Source organism: Aethalodelphis obliquidens, unplaced genomic scaffold (assembly GCF_003676395.1).
Source record: "Aethalodelphis obliquidens isolate GAN/ISIS:26980383/991018 unplaced genomic scaffold, ASM367639v1 scaffold77, whole genome shotgun sequence".
NCBI classification, from domain to species: Eukaryota; Metazoa; Chordata; class Mammalia; order Artiodactyla; family Delphinidae; genus Aethalodelphis; species Aethalodelphis obliquidens.
Genome location: NW_020838021.1, coordinates 633,835 through 640,748, shown reverse-complemented (window position 1 = coordinate 640,748; position 6,914 = coordinate 633,835).

Sequence of the window (6,914 nt, the reverse complement as noted above, 5' to 3'; positions counted from 1 at the left end):
TTGAGAAATTCCAAGACATTCTATAAAGAGTTACAGAGAGAGAACCACTGTTGTTCAGAGGGAGCATTCTTTTCCAGCTGAGAGGTAACAGGAGGAAAGCTTCAAAGAAAAAGGACTATTTGAGGTGAGCATTGAAGAATAGGGACGATTCCAGCAGGTACCGCTGCAAAGGAGGTTTGGGGGAAAGACAGCTTTAATGAGATGTAAGGAAGAATGAATCACTTGTGATCAAGAAATTAGATAAATTGATGAGAGCAGCATTTCCCAACTTGTTTTGCTGCTTAACATCCTTCGATGTTAGAAAATTTAGGAAATTCTGAATCATACGTTATTTTCTGCAAGAGATACCTATATTGAATAACTACTGTGCTAGGTGCTAGGTATACAGCCATAGCAAAACAGACACTGTCATGGAGTTTACACCGACTATACTGGGACTTAATTTCTTTCTACAGGCACCATTCTCCCTGAGAGCAGAAAACAATCTAGACTCATCCATGTAAACTCAGTCAATTCGATGTTGTTTTTGTGTGTGTGTCATTTCATATTTAAACTCGGTCAGATTTAGGAGTACCCTCCCTCCCTCCTTCATGACCCTCACGTTGATTTTGAACTCCAGAGTTTATGTAAGACTGAAATAGCAGTGGTGGGGAGGAGGTGTCCCCTTCTTAGGCTCTTGATATATTCTGCACTGGCCTTCCCTGAGATGTACGGTCACCCTGTCATCCATTCCTGCTGCCATCTGTGAAGGTGGCCAACTCTGCCTCAGGGCTCTAATCGCCCCGGTTCCTACTGCCGCCCAACGCCGCTTCCCCTTGTCATAACCACAAGACTCCAGTTTCTAAGTTTTCTTTTCCTATTTGCCTCCTTCTCAGTTCTGAGGCTCTTAGGATGGAGGGATAGAGTGAGTAACATAACACATCTTGCCCAGCAAGTATTCTTCCGAAATCTTTCTCTCTTACACCCTGGACCGAGACATGAAACAATAACCTAAAAACAAAGAGTATGTTCTGCCCTTCTTTTGTGACATCTGCATTGGAATTGAGACCAGCCTCCTGTGTCACGTCCTGCCTCAAAAGGTCACAGGGTTGAGGTTAGAAGAGAGCTTGGGTAATCTTTATAGATCACCCCTTGGATCCATCAGGGTATAGATTAAATGCCGCAAATAGATAAAAACTGCATTCAAGACTTGGTTGGAATCCTTGAATTTTGTGCTTTAAAAAAAAATCAGCTTGCTTATTACTTTAATAATTTTTGTGTTTAACCTCCAGATGATGATATCAGAGAGATGGTTTTACTTTGCAGATGTGGCTAATTTTTATTCCTGATAAACAAAAAACTGAGTTGAATTCAGCCATAACTCTATTTTCTCTTTTAGGGTTTTCAAATTACTAGAGAAATCTTTATGTGCTATGTAAGAATTTTGATCAGATAAATGCAGCTTATGGGCCTGATGAGTATCGCCTTGAGAATTTGTAGAATTTTAATCATTTTTACGGTCTGTATTTCAACATCAGCATCCCTTTGATTCTTTGCGGATATATGTCAAACAGCTCATGACCAGTAAAAAATAATTTAACACTCTATAAAGGTCAAGACTGAGATGGCAAGTTAGAAGTATTCAGCTGGATGATCAAAAGAGTACCTGAGTCATGAGCACACCCATCTGACTGCCACTAGCCACTGCACTTGTTCAATTCCTAAGGGAAATGCTGGGCAGAGCATAACGTTTGTGAAGAGTAGACTTGGGAGGTAAATCTGGAAAGATTTGTTCAGGACAGAATCCTTTTTAATAATTTTTAACTCCAATTTCTGAGGGAAAGTAGGCCTGGGTGCTGCCAGACCTGGCTATGGGATTTGTGAAGCAGAAAGGAGATCCTGATCAAGCAGAATGAAATAGGGGAGGAGGGTGAAGGGAATTAAGAAACTAACCAGGGCATGGGAGTTCCCTGGTGGCCTAGTGGTTAGGATTCCGCACTTTCACTGCCGTGGCCCGGGTTCAGTCCCTGGTCAGGGAACTGAGATGCGTGGCCAAAAGAAAAAAGGAAAAAAAGAAACTAACCAGGGCAGGAATAAAGTAGCTAAGGGAAGGTGAGATGTAGAGGGGAGGAGGAGGGTCTTCAGGGCCTCCTCCGCCTGCTGTGCCTGTCCCCCCTTCACATGAGTCTTTCTCACCCCAAATTCCATAAGGAATGAAAAGTATAAATGGAAATATATAAATAAAAACGAGCTCTTCGTTATGCTGCTCTGCATGGAAAGCAATATCTATGTTGGATTTGTGTATATGAAAAGCAAGGCTTTTCAACTACTGGGGATTTAAAAATCAATGAATCATTTATGCCTCGGCTCGGCCTGCCTTCCAGCCTCTGGCTGCTGACTCACCTACTCGAATCTTCCTCCCCAGCCTCATCTGTGTTAGGCAGGCCTGTTTTTACCTTTGCAGGCCCTACACTCTCTTACTGGTGAAGGCTTCAGCCAACATCATATTAAAATGCATCCCCGTCCTGCATTAAAAATTTATATTTTTGCTATAAATTTTTGAAAGGGCTTTTGTAATTTCACTCTTGAAATTATTTGTCCGTGCATAACTAATTTAATTTATAATGAGCATAACTAATTTAATTTATAATGGCTGTGATTTCTTCATAATCATTATGCATACTTGAAAATTGGAAGTGAGAAGATCCAACCTAAAAATTATTTGCAAAGGCAATAGATTTTTTAATAAATTTACAATTAATAAACTTGATAGAATGTTATATTTTGTGTCCATTTAATTGAATTATTATTTTTGAGTTTTTCTTTTTTTTTTAGTATTTTATAGTCTGTCTTTAAGATCTCACTTTTTAATTTTGTCTCCAGAAAGCCTGTAAGTCCTAAGCACTTAGTTATAGTTGTTTAATGGATAAAAGACAAGCACCGAACACCCATTTACTCGTTTGTGTGTTTTGAGGGGGTGGTTGTGGTGATGGTGAGTGGTGAGACTTGGGCTTTCTCGAAGGTAGAGTTTCATTCATTTGAATTTTGTTCAATGACCATTTAACTCTTTGCATTGGATGCCTCTTATATGTCAATACAAGTATAGGACGTAAGATCTTTATTCAGTTAGGCAAAATGCCATCTGATGATGATAAGTGAGAATGATCAGAGCTAGACCTTAAGGAATTTACTATAAAATTGACAAAACTTGAGTTATTGGATATTAGAGATGAAGGAGAAGCAGGGTTCCCAAATAAACCTGAAGTTTATACAACAATTTGCTGCAGGAGCAGGCCTAGGGAAATGATGAAATTAGTCAAGCTTGCCTTCACCCCCCTCTGCTGGCCCTAGGCTGAGTAGATACAAATCTTTACTCAACTTTGACTCCAGGGTCAGCTATTTCAATATATCCTAAACACCACTTCAGACTCCCTCACCCCATGACCTTTTGCTCTGCCTGCTATACTAATTCCCAAACTTAACGTACCATCTTGGGATATTTTCCCTACTCCTGCTTTCCATCTGCCAAGCATTGCCAGAGACAGTTACAGACTCATGCTGATTTGGACCACTATGGAAATCCACACCATCTGCCTCCAACTGGGCTCTTTCTGTCGCTCTAAAACCTTTATTAACTTTTCTGGATTCGCTATCACTCTCCACCAGTAACTGTTCCCTCCTCCTGTGCCTTGTTCAAGTTCCTAAACCCTCTACTCTCAATTTCAATTTCATTGGAAATTTCATCAGATTAAATGTGGTCATTCAGGTAGAGCTGTTACCATAGTGCCTGGCACATAGAGGGTTCTAAATAAAACACGTACTGTTATGACTGTTAATATTGAATGAATGCCATAATGTGTTGGATTAAAAGCTCGGGCTTTGGAGTCAGACAAACCTAAGTTTGAATCTTGATACTGCCATCTACTAGCTAATGAGCAAGTTGCTAAACCTCTCTGAGTCTCGGTTTTCTTATCTTGAAAATGGAAACAATAATATTACTACTTTAAAGGGATTTAGTGATAATTAAGTAAAAGTACTTATGTGAAACCATGAGACGAGTATGTCACATGAGTACAGTGTTAAGCCACCAGGATTATTATTGCTGTTATTACTGTTAATACATCCACTTATTACTCTTTTTTTTCTTTTTTTTTTTTTTTGAGAAAATCATCATCTCCCTTGTGAGAGACCACAGTTTTTAATGTCCTCACCTCCTCGGTATATTTCCATTTCTTCACAACTTCTTATTCTTTTTTTTTTTTTTTAAGATTTTATTTATTTATTTATTTATTTATTGGCTGCGTTGGGTCTTTGTTGCTGCGCACAGGCTTTCTCTAGTTGTGGCGAGCGGGGGCTACTCTTCGTTGCAGTGCGCGGTCTTCTCATTGTGGTGGCTTCTCTTGTTGCGGAGCACCGGCTCTAGGCGCGCGGGCTCAGTAGTTGTGGCTCGTGGGCTCTAGAGCGCAGGCTCAGTAGTTGTGGTGCACGGGCTTAGTTGCTCCGCGGCATATGGGATCTTCCTGGCCCAGGGCTTGAACCCGTGTCCCCTGCATTGGCAGGTGGATTCTTAACCACTGTGCCACCAGGGAAGTCTTTTTTTTTTTTTTTTTTTTGCTGAGAGGTTTGTGGGATCCTATTTCCCCAACCAGGGATTGAACCCATGCCCTCGGCAGCAAAAGTGGGGAGTCCCAACCACGGACCACCAGGGAATTCCTGACAACCTCTTATTCTTTACAATAAATATTTGAGTACACCACTGTCTGCTGGGCATTGTTTTACGTGCTGGGATACTGGAGCCTTGGAGGAAGAAATCTCTCTTCTCTAAGGTCAATTCCTCTATCTGCACCTTGGATCCTTGTCCTTCCCAATCACCAAGGGATTTTTCTTGCAACCTTTCTGCCTCCCTCTTCTAGTATCTTAAACGTCCCCCTCTTCGTTAGCTCCTTCTCCTTTGCTTTAAAGAGGCTTCATGTTTTGTCAAGAATTTCTGTTCAACCCTTCTAACTAATTTAATTAAAATTGTATTTTTTTTATTTCCAAACTTCTTCAATATGTGGTCTCTCGTCTCCATTTACTCAGGATATCATCTCTCCTCAATTCCCTGTAACCTTGTTGCTACCCTCTTACTGACCACTTATCAAAACCACTTATTTTGTGGTCTCCAGTGAATTCCTTGACACATCCAAGAAAGTCTCTCAATCTTCATTTTCCGTGTCCTGTTTTCAGCATTTGACACTGCTAACTCTCACCTCCATATTAATTCTTCATTTTTCATTTTCATTGATTGCAAACATTTTCAAATGTAGGAAAGTACATGGAATAACATAACCATTATATGTACCCTCCACCCAGTTCTATCAAATCTGGCCAGATCCACTTTCAGATTGTGTTTAAAGAAATAAATATTTCAGATATAGTTATTTCTTCTATGCCCCTCCCCAGTCTCAATCCTCTCCCTCTCTTGAATTTGGTGATGATCCTGCCCTTTCACGTTTTATATATTATTACTATTGTATGTATGTAGCCATAAGCAACAGGTAATATTTTCAGACTATATACTGTACATGTTTTGTAATTTTCTCTTTATGCTCAACATTATATTTTTGAGATTTTACTCTGTTCATACATGTAGCTTGAGCTATTCATTTTAATTTCAAAATAGTATTCAACTTCATGAATACCATGATTTATTTATTCATTCACCTACTGATGGACATTTAATTTGCTTCCTTTTTTTTTTTTTTTGAGATTACCAATCATGCTGCAATGAGCATTCTTTTACATGTCTCCTTGTGCACAAAGGTTAGAATTTTGCCCAGGTCTGTACCTAGAAATGGAATTTCTGGGTTGAAGGGTATTACCTATACAACTTTATTATACAATGTCAAATGGCTCTTCATAGCAGTTCTACCAACCTATACTCCTTATAGCAGTGATCAGAGTTCTATCTGTTCTACATTCTCAACAGCAGTTGGTATTGTCTGAATTTTTACATTTTTGTCAAAGCAATGATTGTTTCATAGTATCTCGTGGCTTGAATTTTTTAAAATTTTTACTGGGGTATAATTGATTTACAATGTTGTGTTAGTTTCAGGTGTACAGCAAAGTGAATCTATTATACAAGTACATAAATCCACTCTTTTTTTAGATTCTTTTCCCACATAGGCCATTACAGGGTATTGAGTAGAGTGCCCTGTGCTATACAGTAGGTCCTTTTTAGTTATCTTTTTCATATATAGTAGTGTGTATGTGTCAATCCCAATCTTCCAATTTATCCCTCCTCCCTTTACCCACTGGTAACCACAAGTTTATTTTCTACATCTGTAACTCTATTTCGGTTTTGTAGATAAGTTCATTTGTAGCCTTTTTTTAGATTCCACATATAAGCGATATCATATGATATTTGTCTTTCTCTGTGTGACTTACTTCACTCAGTATGAGTATCTCTAGGTCCATCCATGTTGCTGCAATAGCTTGAATTTTTCATTTCCCTGAGTAGTAATGAGGTGAAGCACCCTTTCATGTCCTTTTGGCCCATTTGGATTTCCTTGACTATGAATTGCTTATTCATATATCTTGTCAGTTTTTCTGCTAGGTTTCTTTCCTATTTTTCTCACTGATTTGTAGGGGTTCTTATACATTCTAGATACGAATTCATTCATTCATTTAATCATGGGACTTCCCTGGTGGTCCAGTGCTTAAGACTTCACCTTCCTATGCAGGGGGTGTGGGTTCGATCCCTGGTCAGGGAACTAGGATCCCACATGCCTTGCAGCCAAAAAACCAAAACACTTAATCAATATTTTTCTAGCATCTACTTTGTTCCAGGAACGGTTCTAGGCACTGGGAATGCAAGAATAATCCAAACAGATAAAAATCCCTGCCCTCATGGAACTTACATTCTAGTAGGGGAAGCTAAACAATAAACACAATTG